The sequence below is a fragment of the Topomyia yanbarensis genome, chromosome 2, assembly GCF_030247195.1.
Source record: "Topomyia yanbarensis strain Yona2022 chromosome 2, ASM3024719v1, whole genome shotgun sequence".
Taxonomy (NCBI): Eukaryota; Metazoa; Arthropoda; class Insecta; order Diptera; family Culicidae; genus Topomyia; species Topomyia yanbarensis.
The window spans coordinates 343,198,406-343,224,963 of NC_080671.1; the positions used below are offsets into that span (position 1 = coordinate 343,198,406).

Here is a 26,558-nt window from a genome sequence, read left to right on the forward strand (position 1 = left end):
TTTTGCCGACAGTGTTGCCAACTATGCAATTTTTTCAGTTAAATATTAAAAGTTAATTTTTCTCAAAATACGTATATTTTAATTTTGAAAATTTTAATGCCATCGCGTTCCTCAGACATTTTTACATAAAAAACACTTATCATCCCAATATAATATGAGCGCATCCTGAGATATACCGTTTTGAAGGGAAAAACTCCGATTTTCTCATATAAAAATCCATTTTTATTGGCCAAAATTGAGAAAATCTTCAAACTGTCATAAAAATCGACCCTGATCTGCTAGAAGCAAACCAAATACGTAGTTTTTCATCATTTCTCGTCTACTTCACGAAAAATTATGTTTGAACTCAGAATACTCAAGTTGGTTTTTTAGTGTTGTGCGCTTGCAATTTTATATGGGAAATTGCGGTTTTTTCTCTTCAAAACGGTGTATCTCAGGATGCGCTCATATTATATTGAGATGATAAGTGTTTTTTATGTAAAAATGTCGGAGGAACGCGATGGCATTAAAATTTTCAAAATTAAAATATACGTATTTTGAGAAAAATTAACTTTTAATATTTAACTGATAAAATTGCATACTTGGCAACACTGTCGGCAAAAAGTAATATTTTTTATAGACTCCTTGAACAATTTTCTTCAAAAGCCATCCTGTGGTTTGATTCTAGAGTAAATAGAACCGGAGATATGATCAAAAGAAAATCAAGGGTTTTGACAATTTGCCAAAACGGGGGGTGCTCCCATGACCCGAGGGGCGGTTCAATTGTCACAAAAATTTGGGTTTTTATATGTTGGCCCTAGATGAACAATTCCTCTAAATTTTGTTCAAATCCGTGGAGGTCGATTACACGTGCCTTGATCACTTCGCATGGAATGACCCATATATCGCTTTTGCAAGACTGGTCAGTAGATAACGGAAACTGATGATTGAGGACATTTTGCAATCAATCCAATATAGTGACTTTTGGTTACTTCAAATCGATAAACCCACCATCGATACGACCTGTTTATAGCATTCATGTCGAGCAAAATCTTTTCGAATTCTTCCTGATAGAGAACATCTCCTGTGTGCAGACTGTGCTCGTGTCTGCAGACTGTGCTCGTAATGTGTTCCTATAGAACCAGTGCGGAAGGCTGTTATGCTGGCCAAATTTGCTAGGAACATGAAGTATGTGATAAAAATGTTGAATTGATTAGTACCAGATCAATTTTGGCGAAATGTGTGTTAATAAAACGGTCATTATTATGTGTATTATAGCAACATATCTATACATCTGTCATCTGGCACAAGAAAGGCAAGATAACCAAAAAAACGAAGCCAGTTGTCTCTTCTTGTCTCAGGCTTTCCCGGATCTCATTTGACTGGTGCTCACTGGGAAAATTGAAAGCGGATCTATTCATTTGACAGGATCAAACGAAGGAGGTTGACTATGAATTGCGACTCATTTGAAAGCGACGGTGAGTGAAGAGCCATGAACCGAGCTTCAGATCAACAGCATCTGATGCATTAAATGAATATGAATGCTACCGTAGACGACTGATTGACTGCGTTCATTCAGTTTCGATCGAATGAAATGAAATTTTACTGCACTGCAATAAACCATCACTTTATGACAATTTCCAAAGGGTTTTATCGCATAATTCTACGGGATAATGCTGTTATTGTTAACGTTCTTATCTGATAAGCGGTAATAAGATTGACGCGCTCTTCTCACACAAACCATCAGGCAGTGCCTTAACATGTAATGAAAATTGCGTTATTCGGATGGCGGGAACTTATCATTGGAAGGAGATTCTCTGCCCCTATTGATTGCGCATAAATATCTCTGTTTATGGCTTCACTCCTTTTGGCCCTTCATACAGTGGTAATGTGAATGTCGTTTGATAACATGATTTTATCCTTGCTGTTAAAAGCATCTGCAGCCAACGGAGTATTGCGTGCACTGTTCTTATATCATCATATCATCATGTGGCAAAAATGGGTTTCCCCTCATAATCGGTGGTGATGCAAATGCCCACCACTTAATGTGGGGGAGGGTCAGACATGAGAGACGCCGAATTGTTGGAATACTTAAGTAGTACAAATGTGCATATAAGTTATTGTAGGAAATTTCCCAACATTTGCACAAGCTGGCAGAGAAGAGGAGTTAGATGTAATTCTCTGCTCTGACGGCATTAAGATTTGTTGGCAACCTGGCTCGTATCAAACGAGCTCGAACCGTCGTTATCTGATCATAAGTATATCGTCTTAGACATCGTCGCGTATCGTAATCCCAAATCTAGGAACTGGGACCTCTACGAAGAAGGCTTGGCTACTTGTTTTCATGGGTATCTTCTGACGATTGAGTCTCCACGTGAGTTGGATGAGGTCGTGGGTAAAACAAACTCACTCATAGTAGCAGCATACCAAGAGGCTTGTGCGCTTCTAGAGGAACACCTTGGTGGAGTTTGTTCGACTCAAAAAAAGATGGGTGGGTAATGTCTGCGACATAACCGCAGAGATGTAGAATACATAAGGAACACGTTCTTCAAATATGTTGATACTCATTGGAATTTTCGGACAAAAGGTGATTTGGGCGAGGAATATTTCAAATTATTCTTTACAAAAATGATGGTGGTCCTAAAAAGGACCGGTTTTGTTGGCGTTGTTGGCCTTGGTGAGGGAGATGGCTAACGATGAAATTAATTGTTAGCATGAGGAAGTCGCGTAGTACTGGCCAATGGAAGAACAGATAATAATTGATTCCTGAAAATCATTTTTTCTTTATTCATGTAAATTATACATACTTACAAATCTAATAGAAGATTCCTGGTCATATTTCTGAATCATTAGTGCGAACATTGTGTAATTTGGTGAAGTACAATGAAAGTTACAAACTTTCCAAACTCGACCTTCTGTTCCTTCAGAAATATTGAAATGGGGTGTCTATATTAAACCGGTAGTCGTGGTCACAATAAAAAAAGATGGGTGGGTAATGTCTGTCACATAACCGGAGCGTCGTGATTTCAATTCGAGACGTTAATTTAAATCTAATAATATTCAACAGAATCACGTTTGAATGGGAAATTTTCAAATAATTCTCTATGGTAATAATGGTGGTTCTGAAAAGAACCTTTGGTATCGGCGTTGGTGTTGATGGTGATGCGCTGGATCGTTGGATATTTTTGGCATGATAGTTACGTGCCTGGCGAACTGTTTTGTAGGCTCGAACAAAACGACAAGACTGGCTTCTTCGGGTACCATTACGGCTGAACTTTATAAGCTTAGCTCGACTTTGAAATCCTGCACAATCTCACGAATCAGACACTGGTAGGGCCATTTTGTTTGCTACTAGCACGGAGCTGCACAAAAAAATTATTTAATGCAGTTAGTTCACAGAGGCTGCTAAAAAGCTCGAATAGAAGCATGCGACTTCAACATTTCTCTTAAACACATGCAACAACACATTCGTTTTGGTAATACTGATAATAACAGTAGAAAGGAATGGAAAAACAGTGCACGAAACGAGCGAGAGGATAATTTAATTTTTTGTTCCGTGTGCAAGCTGCTTCTTTCCACACAACGTATTATGTTGATTGTTGAAAATTTGTTACACACCTTAAAATGAAAGTTTCAGTTTAACTCTCACTAGAACACAATTGATTGGTCCTGAAAAGAACCGTTGCTTTTATTATAATTTACGCCCACTCCCAGCGGACACTGTGAGCCAGTTTGATTTCTTTTGCGAGAAAGTTACGTACTTGGCGCACTATTTTGTATCCTCAAACAAACCGACCAAGTAGGCATCACTGGCTTCATTACGGCTGAGTTTTGTAAGCGTAGCTCGACTTTGAAGTAATACACAACCTTACGAACCAGACGCTGGAATGTTAGCCAGCGGATTAGTTTCTTTGTTGCCCTTTATTTGGGGCGAAATACTGGCATGGCGACAGTTCCTGATCGGTAATTGGTTGCGATGGGCCACCAGTAGCTGGGGCACTTTTGCGGACCGTCATCATTGCCAACTGCTTTCCTCCGGTGGACTGGCTGCTTGCTAGCGCTTGAACGAATACGAATGATGAGAAAAACCGACCGACCAATATTCATATATGAAAACACGAGAAAGCACTACTATCACTCTCTCGCTCGTTTTCGTGCCATTCCTGTGCCTTTCCTTATCGTTCGGCTACCAATACTAGCATAACCAAAACGAATATTCTGTCTTTCCATCGCCTTCAATCTAGTGGCCAGTGCTAGCAAACTTGTATGTTCAGTTTTTCAATAACAACATTCCAACAATATTTTCAAAGAATGTTGCAGATTTGAAAAGAAGGAAGGAAAAGATTTTCACAAATTTAAATTCTTTTGTGTTATTTGTTAGCGCTGATAAAGGATATTTAGTTTGCTACTAGCAAGGAGCTGCACAAACAAATCGATTTATGTAGTTAATCAACGGAAGCTGCCAAATAGTTCAATAAAATAATTCAAATTGTAATAGCGACATGCAATTGTGGCAACACTGGCCATGGGATGGCGGGAGAATACGCACATTCGTTTTCGTTATGATGGTATTAGCAGCAGAAAGGAATGGAAATGCAGTGCACGAAAACGAGCGAGAGAGGATAATTTAAATTCTCTTTCTTTCTTTCCACACATCGTATTTCTTATATAGCTTTCTGAAAATTATTTGTTATACACCATAAAATGTAAATTTCAGTTTAACACTTATTAGAACACAATTAATTGGTCCTGTAAAGAACCGTTTATTGTTTTATTGCGGGAGCATAATTCAGATGCACTCCCCGCGGACACGGTGAGCCAGTTTAACTCTTATTAGAACACAGATTAGTTTCTCTGTTGCCCTTTAGTTGGGGCGAAATTCTTGCAGGGCGACAGTTCCTGATCGGGTTGTGATGAGTCACCAGTAGCTGGGGCACTTTTTCCGACCGTCGTCATCGCCAACTGCTTTCCTTCGGTGGACTGGCTGCTTGCTAGTGCTTGAACTTGAACGAATACGAATGATGAGAAAAACCGACCGACAGATATTTTTATAATCGCGCTAATATGCACTACTATCGCTTTCTCGCTCGTTCTCGTGCCGTGCATGAGCCTTTCCTTTCCGTCCGGCTTCTAATGGCCTAACCAAAGGAATATGCCGTCTTTCCCCCACCAACTGCTCTCGTCAAGCAACCCAATGCGAATAATCATAGGAACAAACATGTAGTGGACCTATATATAAACTTTTCATTATTTTATTGTTCGGTTGGTCTACCAAAGTGACGGCTGTGTGCGGGATGGGCTGAAAATTTTCACTTTTCCGAGTCGTTTTCGAAAGATTTTTCAAAATACATTTTTTTGTTATTAGTGCATGTTATACATAGTTCAAATTTTAATACAGCATAGAGGAACATATTTTCAACAAATTGGCCTAAAAATCAAATCATTCTGTTAAGTATGATAAAAGTTATTAACGTTCAAAATCTGACGCGGCGCCGCAGCCGATATTTTGAAACGGGACCCCTATATTGAAAGCTTAAATGTATTCTACATTAAAAGTTGTGTTGAAATGTTTGGAATCGCAGACGCAAGGACGGGTTGGAGGTATTTGAGTTGGCTCGCAAAGCATACAGAAATACACTTCGATTCTCTGAGCGAAGTAGTTGGAAAAGTTTCTGCACCTATGTCTCAAATCTCAACTTTCGAAATCCAAAGAATTTCATGTCAGTTCAATTATAACTGCTAATGGTGAATACTCGTGTGACGAAGATGAAGTACTCAACTATCTTTTTAACACACACTTTCCAGGCTGTACGAAACCATCCCTGACGACTGCTCCTGAGTTCTTTACAGGTAGTTCTGATTCTTGGGCATTTGCTCGTAGAATTATGACAACCGAATCGATCAAATGGGCGATTGAAAGTTTTGCTCCGTATAAGTCTCCGGGAAAAAATGGAATCATTCCAATTCTACTACAAAGAGGATATGAACACTTCAAGCATATTTTGAAAAAAGTTCATAGTTGTAGTCTTGCAACAGGATACATTCCATTAGCGTGGCCGGATATCAAATCATTGCTAGAAGTGACCGCGTTACTTATCGGGAGGCTACGAGCTTTCAACCGATCAGTCTGACATCTTCCTTCTCAAATCAGTGGAACGTTTATTCGACCACTACTTTCGAGATGTTAGCTTGGGTGAACACCCGCTGCATGCAATGCAACATGCATTCCAGGGGGGTTACACAATGTTACCTACAACATTGCAAAAGCAAACAAGTTTAAGAGTTTTTTGTCGAGATTGAAGGTGCTTTTGACAATGTGTCATTCGAATTCATTTATTCGAATTCAGTACGAGGTCATGGAGTACCTTCATACATCACAAACTGGATACACGCAATGCTTAGCAACCGACATTTGTGGTCATTGTTAAGACAAGTAGGGATAATGAAGCTGAGTGTCTCCGGATGTCCTCAAGGTGGTGTGCTGTCACAACTTTTATGGAACCTTGTGGCCGATGGCTTGTTGAGGAAAATTAATGGTCTTTAGTTTTCGACATATGGTTTCGCCGATGATTATCATATCATGATCACCGGTATCTGCATTAACACACTTTTTGATTTGATGCAACAAGCCTTATGTGTCGTTGAGCAATGGTGTCTTCATATTGGACTATTAGTTATTCTAAACATAACAACAATGGTGCTTTCCATGGAACGAAGGATTACAACTGGAGCTCGTTTTTGACTTTGCAGTTCTTTGACTCTGAATTTATTGTTGCAGATCAAGTTGAGTGCATTGGGATAGTTCCTGACCTTAAACTTAATTGAACAGCGCTCATCGATTTCAGAATCAAGAAAGCTTGCATGGCTTTCGGCCAATGTAGACGGGCTTTCGACAAATCTTGGGGACTCAAACCCAAATACATTCAGTGGATCTACACAACAATTGTCAGACCAATACTGGCATACGGCTGCCTTGTTTAGTGGTAGAGGGGAGAAGTCATGACAATCCAATCAAAGTTAAACCATCTTCAGATGATGGTCTTGATGGCGATGACTTGTGCGTTCTCGACAACACCTACTGCTGCTCTAGAGACACTCTTGAACATAAAACCGCTACATGTGTTTCTAAAACAAGAAGCACTATCTTGTGCATACAGTCTTAAGGTTACTGGACTCTGGAACAGTAACCCAATAGATCGTGCAACTAGCCACACAAGACTGTGGACCCAAATGGTTACTTGGGATGAGTATATACTTGCTCTCAGTGACCTTACACTCACATGTACTTTTCCTTTTAAAACTTTCAATGTGAGGAAGAGGAATTCTCTTCGCGAGGAATGGCTGTTTGGCTGGATGGAACGATAACTTGAAGAATACGTAGTTTGTTATATACTGACGGTTCGTGAAATAAGAATAAAACAATCTCGCTTGGTAGATACTGCACCGTATTCCAAGCAGAAATCTTCGCAATGCTGTGTGGCGTACAATCGGCACTTCAACAAGGAATTTGCGGTAAAAGAATCTATTTTTGCTCTGACAAACAGGCTGCCCTTAAAGCACTTAGGTCGGCATATTCGAGATCGAAATTGGTAATCGCATGTCAAACTCAAGTCGAAGAACTTTGCATTTTAAATGCTATCTACCTTCTATGGGTCATTCCGGTATTACTGGAAATGCATTGGCGGACGAATTGGCTAGAGCGGGCGCTGCGCCTGACTTCGTTGGCCCGGAACCAGATCTACCGCTGTCGATAAGTTGGATAAAGCACAAGATTCGCTCTTGGGCTGCATCCAAACGTGCCAGCCATTGGCGTAGCTTGTAAACTTGCGTTCCAACAAAAACTATATTGCCGGATGGGAGTCCGAAAATGTCAAAGAATTTGCTGCATTTTTCCAAGCACAATTGCAGTATTCTAGCCAGGGCACTGACTGGACATTGAAAACTCAATTATCACATGGCTACTATTCAGCGTACAGAGTATTATTCGTGGGATCTTTGTAAATCCGATACTTCATATCATTTGATATGTAACTGCCCTGCAGTAATGAAACTGCGTATCCGAATTTTTGGATATCCATACATAGATGGACCTATGGACAGAGAGCTGAAACTCAAGGATATGCTATTGTTCCTAATTCATCTTTAAGCTCTAGTTTAAGTCGTATTTGAATGACAATCTTTGGGGGTGTAATCGTTTTGCTATCTCAATAACCCCTCGGGTGTGTTGATATATCCACTCACTGTTTAAATAAAAATTCCAAATCCCTCCGGGGTTGGAAGCTTTCCTCCTGCTATTACAGCACCTGCAGATCGTTCAGAATCTTATCTCGCACTTCATGATTCCCCTGTGTGCAGATTGCCAGCATAATCTAAAGGTAGGCATAGACACACGAAAAGTGCTGTACCAACAGGAAAAATTATTTGAATCTATAACTACGCAAACGGACTGCAACTTACAAATAGCAGCCGACATAAAAAAGTTCAATTCAATTGTTGACTTATTCGAAAATGTTGAGCTGCAGCTTAAAGAATCAGTGGCGAATGTGAACATAAACACATCGTCGCAAGTGGCAAATGCTGTATCGGCACTATCGCAGGCCATTGACAGTAATTCTTTTAATAAGGCCGATGAGCTGGTCACGCTGAAAAACCATATCACATCACTATTCAACATATCTATGGGATCCACAAAAAAACACATTGAAGAGTATGTAAATGATCTCACTGCCGATTTGACCAGAGAATTGAAAAAAATCTGCAGCGAAGTTCAGAACTTGAGCACCCTTACCATAGATATGGCAGCTCATTGTAATGAACACTACCTGAGTGAATCGCGTCCTACACGTGAAGTTTTAGACGAAGTGAAAATTATAACAAATTCAGTTGGCAGTGACATTCTCAAAGAAGTACAATCTCTTGCCGGCTCAATTAACACTTTGGATAGCAGTATACGCGATGCTTGTTTGCCACCAGCGGGCCCCAGCTTGATGGACGAATTAAATGCCCAATCAACAAAATCGGGTGACTCAGGTCACCGTTCCACTGCCGAAGCCACTGAAGGGTGGCGCTTTTTGGGTTCGAAGAAAGTGTGGCGCTCTGACTGGACGGAGTACGACACACGTAATCAGCATAGAATTCAACAGCAAAAGATGAAAGATAGGGCGATGGCACGAAGAAAAGCTAATAAAAAGCAGTTGCATCGGGTAATAAATGATCGCAATAAAAACAGACACCAACGTAACCGTAATACTAATGAGACAAATAAACATCAGATATCCAGAAGCAGTTATTATAACTATAACCTCAATGACAACAATAATAGCAACAACAATAGCAATAATAATCGTAACAACAATCGAAACAACAATAGCAGCAATAATCGCAACAACAACAACAATACGCAATGCGGTCGTCCAACAGCTGGCAACTCTCTTCCCCGGGATAAGGATCTACTTGCGGCGGCAAGGGTGCAATTCTCTAGGCCTCCGTTTGAAAATCAGCGTGGTATCAGGTTTCAACGTGGTGAAACACTGAATCCATACCCGGTTGTACATCAATTTAACTCAACTTTCGCACCAGATAGGTTTGTAACCCCTGTCCTGACGAATTCCTTTTCTCAGCGCTGTTCAGCTTGTTCCTGTGAGCATTCGTGTTTTCGTCCAACCTAACGCACTCTTCAGAGGCAGACCATGACGAACCGGTTACGGATGAAAACGGATCAATAGTTTTGCATGATATTTCTAAGTATGACAAATTGCCATTAACTTTATCAGAAACGCTTTCAGAAATTTTGATATATTGTCAAAATTTTAATCGTATGCAGAGCGCATCTAAAATGAGCAAAATCTATAGTAATGTATTGAGCTCCTCTTATTCTGTTATTTTAGGCACTGAAACAAGTTGGAACGATAGCATAAAAAGTGAGGAAATTTTTGGTAGTGGCTTTAACGTATTCAGAGACGACCGAAATCTTTTAGTATCTCAAAAGAAGTCTGGTGGAGGAGTTCTTATAGGCGTTTCGGCTCAATTTAATTCTGAAATTCTTCCCACAGTGAAGTTTAAAGAATTTGAACATGTGTGGGTTAAAGCGAACATTTCAGGTGAAATACATGTTTTTGCCTCTGTATATTTCCCACCAGAGCATGCTAATATATCATCGTATGAAGCCTTTTTCAAAATTGCTGAACAAATTTTATTTGAACTTCCGGTCGAGGTCAAAGTTCACATTTACGGAGACTTTAACCAGCGCAATGCCGATTTTATTCCGGATTCTGAAAATGAAAATATTCTAATCCCAGTCGTAGGAGAAAACGAAACATTGAATTTCATCTTTGACAAAACTGCTAGCATAGGATTAAATCAAATTAATCATGTAAAAAATCAACAGAATTGCTATCTTGACCTTTTATTTACAAACACTCAGGATGATTTCTGTGTATCTGAATCTTTGGCTCCTTTGTGGAAAAATGAAGCTTTTCATACTGCTATTGAATTTTCTTTGTTCATCCATAAAAATCAAGAACCCAACGTCTATGACTTTGAGGAAGTCTTTGAATACCATAAAGCTAATTATGACAATATCAGACGGAAGGTAGGTAATGTCGACTGGCAAAATACTCTTAGGAATGAAGCGAATATTGAAACCGCCCTGGACGTATTTTACAAAATAATTTTCGAAATTATTCATGAAGAGGTGCCCATTAAGAAGAAAAGACGACACGGTAGCTCGAAGCATCCTATTTGGTACAATAGGCAAATTAAAAATCTGAAAAATAGGAAACAAAAAGCCCACAAGCTATACAAGAAAAATCAAAATAACGAGCACTTGAAACAATATCTCGACATTTGCGATAAACTAAATATTGCCATAGATTCTGCACTTGCGGATTACAACTCCAAAACTGAACAGCAGATTAAATCCAGTCCAAAGAATTTTTTTAACTACGTCAAAACTAAATTAAAATCAGATAATTTCCCATCAACAATGCACTTGGATGACAACGTACATAATAGCCCGAAAGAAATCTGCAACCTATTTGCAACATTCTTCCAAGAAATATATACAACTTTTTCTGAACAAGACCGCGATCGCGATTATTTTGCTTTTCTTCCAGATTTTCCTATGGATATTGGCGTCAGTCATGTCATAGTGGAGGACATTTTCAATGCTCTAAACCATTTGGATTCATCAAAAGGTGCTGGCCCTGATGGAATTCCACCATTATTTATGAAAAACCTAGCAACCGAGCTTACAACTCCATTGTTCTGGCTCTTTAATATGTCTTTACAATCTGGAGAGTTTCCCAAAACATGGAAGAGTTCTTTCTTAGTACCTATATATAAATCTGGGAAAAAATCTGACGTTCGCAATTATCGTGGAATAGCCATAATCTCCAGCATTCCGAAACTTTTTGAATCAATCATTAACGAAAAAATATTTCTTCAAATAAAAAACAGAATTACTAACCTCCAACATGGCTTCTTCAAAGGTCGTTCGACCTCAACAAATTTACTAGAATTTATTAACTATTCACTGATTGCAATGGACAATGGAAACTACGTGGAAGCACTTTACACAGACTTTAGTAAAGCATTTGATCGAATCGACATCCCAATGTTACTTTATAAATTAAAAAAGATGGGAATTGAGCCTGAGCTGCGTACGTGGTTAGAATCATATCTATCCAACCGCCAGCAAATAATCAAATTCAAAGGAAAGCAATCTAATCCAATTGAAGTCACCTCAGGAGTTCCACAAGGCTCTCATTTAGGACCTCTATTGTTTATTTTATATGTGAACGATATTTCCTTCCTTCTCAAAAAACTGAAAGTACTAATCTATGCCGATGACATGAAACTTTACTTGGAGATAAGAAATGCCGAGGATATTGATACATTCCAAAACGAAATTCTAGTTTTCCACACGTGGTGTCAAAAAAGCCTCCTACAGCTAAACGTGAAAAAATGCAATTCAATCACTTTTAGTCGAAAACGACAAACATCGAATGTTGTGATTACCTTAGGAAGACAGACTGTAGCAAAATGTGAAAGAATTAGGGATTTAGGCGTTATATTAGATTCCAAGTTAAATTTTATTGATCATTATAACACAATTATTCACAAAGCTAACAACATGCTCAGTTTTATAAAACGCTTTAGTTATCATTTTGTAGATCCGTATACAATCAAAACATTATATATTGCTTATGTTAGGTCGATATTGGAATATTGCAGCATCGTTTGGTGCCCTTTTTCAAGCACACATGAAGAAAGAATAGAATCTGTACAAAAACAATTCATATTATTTGCCCTTCGTAAACTAGGTTGGATAGCATTTCCTTTGCCATCTTATGAAGCACGCTGCATGCTTATCAATATACAAACATTGAAGGAACGTCGTGAATTTGCAATGCTTTCGTTCATTAATAATATCGTCTCGCATCGTATTGATTCAGCCGAAATTTTATCCAAATTGAACTTTTATGCACCTTCTCGACAACTACGAAACCGAAGCATATTCTCAATAACTCCATATCGCACAAATTATGCAAAATATGGCCCTATAAATCGAATGATGGCTGTTTATAACCGCTATTGCGAATCAATTGATTTTACAATGTCCAAACTAAAACTCACACAATATTTTATACATAAAAGAAATTCTAACGCATAAGAAAATGATTCTGTAAAAGCTGAAATTGTTTTATTTATAATAAAATTACGTATATATATATATTTTAGTAAATAAGAAAAATGTAAACATTACTGTAACTATACCAGTCTACATCGATTGACGAAATAAAAAAAATCCTTCCGGGGGTGCAGTATTCTGTTTTAATAGTTCTGTGTCGTTGTTTTCCATAGCACTTCCCCAATCTCCCATCAGGGAAATGATGAAAAGAAAAATTGGCGAGGCACAAATCTCCGATCAACATGGGGAACGCACTATTGGGTAACTAGACCGAAAAGCTGGACAAAATTATTTTCTGCTGTTCTATTTGTTATTTTTCAATTATAATTCAAGAGAAGCTTAAACATTTGATGTTGAGCACATTTTTCATAAAAACTCCTAACAGTGTGAAATTTGTTTTCTTCTAATATTTTTTCAAAAACTTAACCTAGATGAAACCATTGTGATTGGTGGATATAGTAACATTTGTAGGACGATTTTCTAACGTATTTTATTATATTTGTTTTGGTATTAAAGAAGAGGATATATAACTGAATACTACAGCAACTGCTGGTTTGTATGCATGCATTCAATATTACAGTCACAATAATGTTGTGCGTTATTGTTTATGTTTGTATTGTGTTCAATGATTGAGGTGCGGATGCAAATGACTACTCAGAGAGAATATTTGTGTCGACGTAGATGAAAAATTACTAGGAGAATCTCATTCTCTTGGTTGATAGTAAATTAAAGAGAAAAGAACACTCCTTCAGTTTATCAGCTATAAACAAAAGCATTGAAAAACTTTTTTCGGAAGTGTTACTGTATACTGTATAAAAAGTTCTGTTCCTTATCTACAAGTTCTACCACTGCTTTTAAAAGGCGAGAAGGGAGGGAGGTGAGGATTTGTAATCTAAACTATATGACTACTATTAAACGGTAAACAATTTACGAACCTGATAAAAATCTTAGCAGGTGATCCAGTTAAATAAGACTTATAGTTGCTTATAATGTTTGATAATAAACACCAAAATTGAGCATGAGTATGACCATAATGACCGTACAATTCGTAGTTGCTGCTCCGTGATTGACTAGAACAAGCGAAATTGCACAGAGAATCAACGAATGGGGCATGGGAGCAGCTATCCATCCTCAATGTGCACGTTTCGAGAGTTCTATACGTTCAAATGCCAATAACGGCGCCGGCCACGTCCTTACAGTCATCGGGGAAGGAAAGGAATGTTAGTGTAGCAAACGTTGTTATGGAAACTGTGTATTCCTCTGCATCTCCACGTTTGCCATGGGAAGGAGTTTTTGATAGTAGGATGGGGTAAAGAGTTACGTAAACATGGGTTCACCTTGATAAGTGATACGATCTATGCAACTCTCAGAAGTGTTATCATGTGTTTATTGCTCTGGGCAGCCGGCTGCCGAGAATTTGGTAGAGTTATCGTTTGTTGAATTAATTTGTAAACGCCCGGTTTGCAAAAAAACAACTTAAACTCCAGACAACCAACAGTTGGGAGTGTTGCTTATGTTTAATAGAATCAGACGGTATGTGAACAATGTTATTATTCCTTGTTTCTTTATTCCGGCGAAATACGATATTCCAAAAAGAATTCAACGTTATGAAAAGCGATTACCTTCAGCTTCTCAAGAGATCTGTCGAAATAGATGCGGTAATACCTATGTAATTGAAGACCTCCCAATACAAGTACTATTTATCGTATACAAAATTTGGTATTTATATAGTAAATAAAATGACAAATTCTTTCTCTGCGAATAATTAAATAAGGTACCGAGTGTAATTCGCGCGCATTATTTCTCCTCCGGAGATCGCGTAAACGGCTCACTGAACTAACGGCCGCTAGTGCTTAAAGACGGTATAAAATAAGCACTACCGAAATACCTGAAACGACCAGCTTTTTATGTCGTATATATAATTTATGACGCTAATTTTTACAATAAATACTAGAACAAGATTGGAAACAATAAGAACGAAAAGAAACTAACCTGTCACATTTTACGTCAATAATCAAGCTAGAATATTTTTATACTCATGAAGAAATATAATTAACATGACAATCAATAATATAGTGCATGCACTACTTCAAAGCAAATGAAAGTATTCAATATAATGAGAACCATTAATTTGATTTAATTTAATCAATTTATTGGACCAAAAGTAAGCCAATGAATATGCCAAGCCAAATTCTGATTCACTGTCAATTCTCAACCCTCATATATGATTCAACAGTCATCATTTCACTCAGGTAAGATCATGCGTATTCCTCACGCACAATGCCTGGATAAGTTTCCTGGTTGGTCAAATAAACACTGAACAAACAATGAAATTAGTTTGATCTGTCCAAAGAAATGCCAGCTCGATTAGCATCAACCGGTGGATACGTGTTCCCTTACAATGCCATCAAATCAAAGAACATTTAAAATTACATGCGACAGAATATGTGCAATTCTGAATATAATAAAATGAAGACCCAAGGTGATTCATTTTCAAAGATGGCACTGTTGATGAACCACCTTATAAAATAGGTGATAAGGGACGCGGACGAAAATAGCTGACCACCGGGTGTTTGATAATAAACACCAAAATTATGTAAAGACCACAATTTTTAAATTGCTCTCAAACCAACGGTAGGACGCGGTCGGATGCGTATCCACTTGCGATGGACTGACAATAGCCGATAGTTTCGTATGCTTTCAACCTTTTATCTTAATTTGACAACTTTTTACATTGAACAATACAAAAGAAATGTATAGGATTCGCTCAAACTTTGAAAACTTTTTCCGAGGCCCGGAGGGCCGAGTCTCATATACCAATCGACTCAGCTCGACAAATTGAGGCAATGTCTGTATGTGTGTATGTATGAAATTTCATGTAATTCATGTAATTATCTCAGCAATGGCTGAACCGATCTTAATGAAACTAGTTTCAAATGATAGGCCTAACGTGTCCATTTGACACTATTATTTTGGTTTTTCGATATGTTGTTTACTTTCTGAGATATGGGTCAACATTTCAGGTTATTAGTAAATAACTTTCGAAAAAAGGAATGTCTCAAACTGCACATAATTAGAAACCTTGTAAAAATACCTTTCTATCAAGCTATATATTGTCAAAATCCGTTCACGAGCGACGGAGATATTAAACATTTTGTAATTTTATTCCTCGCTTACCAATTTTCACTAATTAAAAAGGAGACCGTTTCATACAGAGTATTGCTTTACTGGTGTTTTAGGGGCAAAACTAAACTGATTTTGAATATCGGGGTTTGAAAACACATCTACGTAATTCAAGGAATTCGATTTTGAAAACATTTTGTGAATTACCTCTATAATAACTGAACTATTTCTCAAAAATCAATATGTAAGTTCACTTCAAAAACAAAATAATGCGTTCATGGTGAAATTTTTTCTAGATTCACCTAGTAGTGAGATAAAAGGTTTCTCATACAATTATACTCGTGGAATCACCGAAGGAAACTGTATTTATGAATCCCAAAACTCTAGCAAATTTTTTTTCGGGAGTATGTGACCAAAAAGTAAACTTTGAATTACAAAGCAAATTGAACGTTCCAGGCTCCTGATAACTAATTAAGGTCCATCAATAATATAGAAACACCAGATAATCTTAAAACGACGCCGTCAAGTAAAGAAGCGTGAAAACGAAAAGATTATAACAAAACAAGGATGGAAGCCCTAGAAATCCTATTGTATATTAATTGGCCTTTTCTCAGAAGATAAAATTTTCAAAAACATTTCATAACTTTCTGAATCAATGGTTCTCAAAAAATGTTTTTTAACTTTTACTTTAAATAATTATTGCATTTGAATTAATTATTTCATTCAGCATCTTTTTATTCATTTTGTTCATCTGCGTTCATTTTATCTACTTTATTCGTTTCATCATTTGGATTCACTCTGATGAGTTTATGAATTTCGTGCATTTCACTCATATCATTCATTTCACTTATTTTATTCACTGTTTTTATTCAGTGCATTCTATTCATTTTTTCCAGTTCATGCATTTTGTTTAGTTTCTGCATTTTACTAACCTTATTATTTTTTTCAGTTTTATTCATTTCATCCAAATAATTTATTGGACACAATTTATTTTTTTCTATCAATTTATAACCTTACAACATCGTTTAATTTATCATTTTAATCAATGCATTTTATTCTGCACATTTTTTTCTTTTTTAATAGTTTTGTCAATTCACTTCATTTTGTTTCGTTTGATTCGTTTGTTTAATTTATTTATTTAATTTATTTGTTTTATTCATTTTATTTTCTTTGTTCATTCCATTAATTTTATTCATTTGATCCATTAAATTAAATTCATATAATTCATATGATTCATTTGATTCATTTGATTCATTTGATTCATTTGATTCATTTGATTCATTTGATTCATTTGATTCATTCGATTCATTCGATTCATTCGATTCATTCGATTCATTCGATTCATTTGATTCATTTGATTCATTTGATTCATTTGATTTATTTGATTTATTTGATTCATTTTAATCGTTTCATTCATTTGAATTGAATTTGATTTATTTGAATTATTTGATTCTTTTAATTCATTTTGTTCATATCTTTAATTTTATTCATTTCTGGTTCAGTCATTCCTTTTATTTATTTCATTCAATTTGTTAGTTGGAGTTATTTTATTCTATTAATCTTATACTTATTTCTAAATATAGTCTAAATTTTCATTAATTAAGCTAATATAATTTGATTCGTGTATTTTATAATTTGGATTTACATTAATCATTCTACTCATTTATGAATTTGAACACCATTTATTTCATTTTTTGCTTTATTTTTTATTTCGTTCGTTTTAATGATATTCTATAATTTATTCAGTTTGCTCGAGATTTTATTCCTGCAGGACTAGAAACTGTTTTTATCCCACCTCTAGTTGGGTGCCTACTTCGTATGAGTTCTGCAAACTAATGAATGATCCAACAGTGATATGTGTAAGAAATGTCTCATCTCACTGCTAGGTGGATTAAATCGGTTTTTAATTACGAAATTGCACGAAAATTATAAAATTAACAAGAACCTTTATTTTTCAAAGCAAAATAGTTTGACTTCATTTTTTCGATATTTCCAGCATTAGAGAAGTTAGAATAAGTCATTAGCAACGCGTCCTAGTATAATAATGCTTCATTGATTGCATTGTTCAATTTCAGTAGAAACTGTTTCCTATTGCCTGATTTAGTAGAAAAATAACTTGATTATTTTTAACAATATTGCTTATGTTAGGTCGATATTGGAATATTGCAGCATCGTTTGGTGCCCTTTTTCAAGCACACATGAAGAAAGAATAGAATCTGTACAAAAACAATTCATATTATTTGCCCTTCGTAAACTAGGTTGGATAGCATTTCCTTTGCCATCTTATGAAGCACGCTGCATGCTTATCAATATACAAACATTGAAGGAACGTCGTGAATTTGCAATGCTTTCGTTCATTAATAATATCGTCTCGCATCGTATTGATTCAGCCGAAATTTTATCCAAATTGAACTTTTATGCACCTTCTCGACAGCTACGAAACCGAAGCATATTCTCAATAACTCCATATCGCACAAATTATGCAAAATATGGCCCTATAAATCGAATGATGGCTGTTTATAACCGCTATTGCGAATCAATTGATTTTACAATGTCCAAACTAAAACTCACACAATATTTTATACATAAAAGAAATTCTAACGCATAAGAAAATGATTCTGTAAAAGCTGAAATTGTTTTATTTATAATAAAATTACGTATATATATATTTTAGTAAATAAGAAAAATGTAAACATTACTGTAACTATACCAGTCTACATCGATTGACGAAATAAAAAAAATCCTTCCGGGGGTGCAGTATTCTGTTTTAATAGTTCTGTGTCGTTGTTTTCCATAGCACTTCCCCAATCTCCCATCAGGGAAATGATGAAAAGAAAAATTGGCGAGGCACAAATCTCCGATCAACATGGGGAACGCACTATTGGGTAACTAGACCGAAAAGCTGGACAAAATTATTTTCTGCTGTTCTATTTGTTATTTTTCAATTATAATTCAAGAGAAGCTTAAACATTTGATGTTGAGCACATTTTTCATAAAAACTCCTAACAGTGTGAAATTTGTTTTCTTCTAATATTTTTTCAAAAACTTAACCTAGATGAAACCATTGTGATTGGTGGATATAGTAACATTTGTAGGACGATTTTCTAACGTATTTTATTATATTTGTTTTGGTATTAAAGAAGAGGATATATAACTGAATACTACAGCAACTGCTGGTTTGTATGCATGCATTCAATATTACAGTCACAATAATGTTGTGCGTTATTGTTTATGTTTGTATTGTGTTCAATGATTGAGGTGCGGATGCAAATGACTACTCAGAGAGAATATTTGTGTCGACGTAGATGAAAAATTACTAGGAGAATCTCATTCTCTTGGTTGATAGTAAATTAAAGAGAAAAGAACACTCCTTCAGTTTATCAGCTATAAACAAAAGCATTGAAAAACTTTTTTCGGAAGTGTTACTGTATACTGTATAAAAAGTTCTGTTCCTTATCTACAAGTTCTACCACTGCTTTTAAAAGGCGAGAAGGGAGGGAGGTGAGGATTTGTAATCTAAACTATATGACTACTATTAAACGGTAAACAATTTACGAACCTGATAAAAATCTTAGCAGGTGATCCAGTTAAATAAGACTTATAGTTGCTTATAATGTTTGATAATAAACACCAAAATTGAGCATGAGTATGACCATAATGACCGTACAATTCGTAGTTGCTGCTCCGTGATTGACTAGAACAAGCGAAATTGCACAGAGAATCAACGAATGGGGCATGGGAGCAGCTATCCATCCTCAATGTGCACGTTTCGAGAGTTCTATACGTTCAAATGCCAATAACGGCGCCGGCCACGTCCTTACAGTCATCGGGGAAGGAAAGGAATGTTAGTGTAGCAAACGTTGTTATGGAAACTGTGTATTCCTCTGCATCTCCACGTTTGCCATGGGAAGGAGTTTTTGATAGTAGGATGGGGTAAAGAGTTACGTAAACATGGGTTCACCTTGATAAGTGATACGATCTATGCAACTCTCAGAAGTGTTATCATGTGTTTATTGCTCTGGGCAGCCGGCTGCCGAGAATTTGGTAGAGTTATCGTTTGTTGAATTAATTTGTAAACGCCCGGTTTGCAAAAAAACAACTTAAACTCCAGACAACCAACAGTTGGGAGTGTTGCTTATGTTTAATAGAATCAGACGGTATGTGAACAATGTTATTATTCCTTGTTTCTTTATTCCGGCGAAATACGATATTCCAAAAAGAATTCAACGTTATGAAAAGCGATTACCTTCAGCTTCTCAAGAGATCTGTCGAAATAGATGCGGTAATACCTATGTAATTGAAGACCTCCCAATACAAGTACTATTTATCGTATACAAAATTTGGTATTTATATAGTAAATAAAATGACAAATTCTTTCTCTGCGAATAATTAAATAAGGTACCGAGTGTAATTCGCGCGCATTATTTCTCCTCCGGAGATCGCGTAAACGGCTCACTGAACTAACGGCCGCTAGTGCTTAAAGACGGTATAAAATAAGCACTACCGAAATACCTGAAACGACCAGCTTTTTATGTCGTATATATAATTTATGACGCTAATTTTTACAATAAATACTAGAACAAGATTGGAAACAATAAGAACGAAAAGAAACTAACCTGTCACATTTTACGTCAATAATCAAGCTAGAATATTTTTATACTCATGAAGAAATATAATTAACATGACAATCAATAATATAGTGCATGCACTACTTCAAAGCAAATGAAAGTATTCAATATAATGAGAACCATTAATTTGATTTAATTTAATCAATTTATTGGACCAAAAGTAAGCCAATGAATATGCCAAGCCAAATTCTGATTCACTGTCAATTCTCAACCCTCATATATGATTCAACAGTCATCATTTCACTCAGGTAAGATCATGCGTATTCCTCACGCACAATGCCTGGATAAGTTTCCTGGTTGGTCAAATAAACACTGAACAAACAATGAAATTAGTTTGATCTGTCCAAAGAAATGCCAGCTCGATTAGCATCAACCGGTGGATACGTGTTCCCTTACAATGCCATCAAATCAAAGAACATTTAAAATTACATGCGACAGAATATGTGCAATTCTGAATATAATAAAATGAAGACCCAAGGTGATTCATTTTCAAAGATGGCACTGTTGATGAACCACCTTATAAAATAGGTGATAAGGGACGCGGACGAAAATAGCTGACCACCGGGTGTTTGATAATAAACACCAAAATTATGTAAAGACCACAATTTTTAAATTGCTCTCAAACCAACGGTAGGACGCGGTCGGATGCGTATCCACTTGCGATGGACTGACAATAGCCGATAGTTTCGTATGCTTTCAACCTTTTATCTTAATTTGACAACTTTTTACATTGAACAATACAAAAGAAATGTATAGGATTCGCTCAAACTTTGAAAACTTTTTCCGAGGCCCGGAGGGCCGAGTCTCATATACCAATCGACTCAGCTCGACAAATTGAGGCAATGTCTGTATGTGTGTATGTATGAAATTTCATGTAATTCATGTAATTATCTCAGCAATGGCTGAACCGATCTTAATGAAACTAGTTTCAAATGATAGGCCTAACGTGTCCATTTGACACTATTATTTTGGTTTTTCGATATGTTGTTTACTTTCTGAGATATGGGTCAACATTTCAGGTTATTAGTAAATAACTTTCGAAAAAAGGAATGTCTCAAACTGCACATAATTAGAAACCTTGTAAAAATACCTTTCTATCAAGCTATATATTGTCAAAATCCGTTCACGAGCGACGGAGATATTAAACATTTTGTAATTTTATTCCTCGCTTACCAATTTTCACTAATTAAAAAGGAGACCGTTTCATACAGAGTATTGCTTTACTGGTGTTTTAGGGGCAAAACTAAACTGATTTTGAATATCGGGGTTTGAAAACACATCTACGTAATTCAAGGAATTCGATTTTGAAAACATTTTGTGAATTACCTCTATAATAACTGAACTATTTCTCAAAAATCAATATGTAAGTTCACTTCAAAAACAAAATAATGCGTTCATGGTGAAATTTTTTCTAGATTCACCTAGTAGTGAGATAAAAGGTTTCTCATACAATTATACTCGTGGAATCACCGAAGGAAACTGTATTTATGAATCCCAAAACTCTAGCAAATTTTTTTTCGGGAGTATGTGACCAAAAAGTAAACTTTGAATTACAAAGCAAATTGAACGTTCCAGGCTCCTGATAACTAATTAAGGTCCATCAATAATATAGAAACACCAGATAATCTTAAAACGACGCCGTCAAGTAAAGAAGCGTGAAAACGAAAAGATTATAACAAAACAAGGATGGAAGCCCTAGAAATCCTATTGTATATTAATTGGCCTTTTCTCAGAAGATAAAATTTTCAAAAACATTTCATAACTTTCTGAATCAATGGTTCTCAAAAAATGTTTTTTAACTTTTACTTTAAATAATTATTGCATTTGAATTAATTATTTCATTCAGCATCTTTTTATTCATTTTGTTCATCTGCGTTCATTTTATCTACTTTATTCGTTTCATCATTTGGATTCACTCTGATGAGTTTATGAATTTCGTGCATTTCACTCATATCATTCATTTCACTTATTTTATTCACTGTTTTTATTCAGTGCATTCTATTCATTTTTTCCAGTTCATGCATTTTGTTTAGTTTCTGCATTTTACTAACCTTATTATTTTTTTCAGTTTTATTCATTTCATCCAAATAATTTATTGGACACAATTTATTTTTTTCTATCAATTTATAACCTTACAACATCGTTTAATTTATCATTTTAATCAATGCATTTTATTCTGCACATTTTTTTCTTTTTTAATAGTTTTGTCAATTCACTTCATTTTGTTTCGTTTGATTCGTTTGTTTAATTTATTTATTTAATTTATTTGTTTTATTCATTTTATTTTCTTTGTTCATTCCATTAATTTTATTCATTTGATCCATTAAATTAAATTCATATAATTCATATGATTCATTTGATTCATTTGATTCATTTGATTCATTTGATTCATTTGATTCATTTGATTCATTTGATTCATTCGATTCATTCGATTCATTCGATTCATTCGATTCATTCGATTCATTTGATTCATTTGATTCATTTGATTCATTTGATTTATTTGATTTATTTGATTCATTTTAATCGTTTCATTCATTTGAATTGAATTTGATTTATTTGAATTATTTGATTCTTTTAATTCATTTTGTTCATATCTTTAATTTTATTCATTTCTGGTTCAGTCATTCCTTTTATTTATTTCATTCAATTTGTTAGTTGGAGTTATTTTATTCTATTAATCTTATACTTATTTCTAAATATAGTCTAAATTTTCATTAATTAAGCTAATATAATTTGATTCGTGTATTTTATAATTTGGATTTACATTAATCATTCTACTCATTTATGAATTTGAACACCATTTATTTCATTTTTTGCTTTATTTTTTATTTCGTTCGTTTTAATGATATTCTATAATTTATTCAGTTTGCTCGAGATTTTATTCCTGCAGGACTAGAAACTGTTTTTATCCCACCTCTAGTTGGGTGCCTACTTCGTATGAGTTCTGCAAACTAATGAATGATCCAACAGTGATATGTGTAAGAAATGTCTCATCTCACTGCTAGGTGGATTAAATCGGTTTTTAATTACGAAATTGCACGAAAATTATAAAATTAACAAGAACCTTTATTTTTCAAAGCAAAATAGTTTGACTTCATTTTTTCGATATTTCCAGCATTAGAGAAGTTAGAATAAGTCATTAGCAACGCGTCCTAGTATAATAATGCTTCATTGATTGCATTGTTCAATTTCAGTAGAAACTGTTTCCTATTGCCTGATTTAGTAGAAAAATAACTTGATTATTTTTAACAATGTTTGACCGTGTGTCACAAATTTAGGTCAAAGTTTTTAGTTACTATTTCAATGGTACATGATGTAGAAAATATTCAAGAATGTTTGAAAAATATAGGTTGGGTAAAAAGCTAGAATTTTTTTTTTCCCTGTTTAGTCCAATATTTTGTTCTAACCTCTCCATAGTGGAACGTGCCATTTAGGCCAGCCGCTACTGATTTCTGATTCCTGATTCACTAATCCAGGTGAATTGTTCTGCTCCCAAGCCAACTTCGTTAGGAAAATTTGATGGGCTAAAATCTTCATTTTCACCAGGTAGATATTTTTGAATTGAGTTTCACAAAACTTCAGTTTTAAACTGTGAAGTTGTGTTCAATTTTTTTTTTCAAAAATTTTTTCGCGGTGAATTAGTGGGAATCCTAAACCACTGATAATAGTTGGATTTTTTCTGCTCCCAATCCAAGGTCGTTAGGAAAATTTGCTGGCACTTCACACTTTAAATAGATTACTTTTTCGATGTAATAAGCTTTTTATATAAGAATTTTTGAAAAAAATTAAGATGGCCATTTTTATCGATATCTTCCACAAAAAACCGCTTTAGTTTTCCACAAAAATCAAAATTTGTTCACCAGGGGTTTCATGACACCGCAAACTTTCGTCATTTTGTTTTTTGTTAAGCTTCCCGATCTAGTGTTGAAGAGTGATATTTTTATACCTCTTGTGATTGTTTTCAGTCTGATTGCAGATTAATATAAAAATCGCTTTGTGTTTGAGTATGTTCATGGTTTCGGAGACCATTTTCACTTAAAAAATCTGATTTAAGTTAAAACCGGGTTTGAATTCCGCGCAATCATTGACTACGATCGAAAACTCGGTAAAAATAAAGAAATAGTTGCGATTTTCGTTCAAAACCACGCGGAAATCAATTTTCAAAAAATTTAACTTGTCTTAAAAACATCAAACATAATCTAACAGTTCAAAGAATTTTAAAAAAAATGTGAAACCGATTATTGACGCCTTAAAACTACCGCAATATCATGTCAAACAAACGAACAGAATCAAAAATCCAGGAATATACATTGTTGTTTTCTTTGAATGCTGTCACAGTTCTGTATCATCATTGAATCTTTCTTCTTAGTTCTAGCGCTGTTTAATCCCTTCAACTGTTTCGTGTTGTGTGGCCGTTAATATTAGATTGCTATAGAAAACATAAACTGATGAAAAATTTCGAGAATAATAGTCATATTCTCGATAGCATGTTTCGTTCACGAATCTAACTTCTACAAGGTCCGACCAAACAGCAAAACAAGCTTGTTTATCAAATTTCAATCCAGTTTAAACTACATCAGTAGAAAGTTGTTAAAAGGTCATCTAAAGAATATTACGTTCCTCGCAAATGTCACAAATGTTTTTTGAGAAAATCTCAAAATCTCAACTCTCAACCAACATTACGCCTATCAAGATGCGTGAGAAAAATGGTTAAAAATAAACGGCATATGAATTTTCTCGCGCGATGCCGGCCTGTGTAAAACCAACTTTTAGTTGCACTCAAATGCTCTATCTCGGCCGCCGGGGCAATTAATATAAAAAATCCAGCCAACTAAAGCTGTCTTCAGTTCCCGTCATAATTTGAGTGTAGACGTCAATTTTTTGTGACACTACATTGGCTGAATTTGGTTTCCTTGCATACGATGCAGTTAATAAACCTTAGTTGGCTACTGTGCGAGAGACGAGATCCGTACATGCTGCACATCAGATCAATCGATCGAAAGACCTCCGCCTCCTGATGCGCTGACCATCACACAACACACTCTACATTATTGGTCCGTTCACAACGATCAATTAATCTGGTGATCGACTATTTATAGACTGCTCTGAACACTTGTTTGTTCGCCGAACTGATGCACTTTTTGCTGACGAAGAAGAGCGCAGCCCGGCACAAATAAAGCTCAGCGAAGTTCAATGTTACGATCCTTCGGAGGCACGGTCACTTACAAAGTAGCAAACGTGATCACAGCTAAATTTTGTCGAAGTCACGCCCTAAACGGGAAACACACGACGCAAAAAAAAACTTTAACCCGACAATTGACCCAACGACAAATGACCGCAGCGTTTATTATTATTGAGAATCCCGAAATCTACTGAGCGAGTGCCGAACCGCCGCCCGCTTGCCAATATGGTACCGATTAGATTACACAAATCAAACTGACTTCGCTAAGGCGTTGAAATTCGCTCGGAACCTCCGTGTGGATGTCCGTGTCTGTTGATGTTTTCGCACTATCCCTGTTCAGCACAAGTGGTTTCCTATCACACTCACTCGAACGGTTAGTCGGTTGCAGTTCTTTTTTTTCGGCGCAGTTCATGCCGCTGGTTTACAAACGGCCGCGCCCCTCCGCCCAACGCGCAGTAGATATCGAAGTGTATATGTACTGTATCCTACTTATACCACCCTGGTGATCGCGTGTAGGAGCGGAGAATTGGCGTGCTATAGTGTTATAATATGCCAAAATATATTCCGCAAATTAAAGTATGGAAATACATCCAAGCATCGGAAGAAATTTGACTTGTTGATATCAATACTGATTTCAGCAGACATCGAAACCTCAAAAAAGTGTTTGGAAATCAATATTTTAGTGAATTGGCGAATATTCGATTTCAAATTGCGAATGATCAAATATCATTGGATAGATCATCGAATCGAATATTAGCGTGTTTCAAATTTTTTTATAGTTTTATGGTAGCAATAGTTAATATCACAGTTACCCTGATGTGTTCGAAGTTGTGCTTTACACAGTTTGGTAACTTATCACTAGGGAAGAGCATAAAATATCGAAATTGATTGGATTATACTGTAACGCTAAAAACTGATCAGAAAAGTGATTATCTGGCGATACACATATCACTGT

At 35.7% G+C, this 26,558-nt stretch overlaps 1 protein-coding gene across 3 annotated transcripts in view; it reads right to left on the minus strand.

Moving 5' to 3' along the window:
- The window catches only part of LOC131684110 (uncharacterized protein ZK1073.1), a 185,701-nt gene extending 159,853 nt beyond the window's left edge, over window positions 1-25,848 (minus strand). For 2 of the 3 annotated variants that reach the window (XM_058966679.1, XM_058966675.1), the window contains exon 1: window positions 25,648-25,848. The gene's annotated coding sequence lies outside the window, so the exon portion shown is untranslated. The remainder of the gene's footprint in view (window positions 1-25,647) is intronic. The other variant, XM_058966677.1, reaches the window with a different exon arrangement.
- Between the last annotated feature and the right edge of the window lie 710 nt (window positions 25,849-26,558).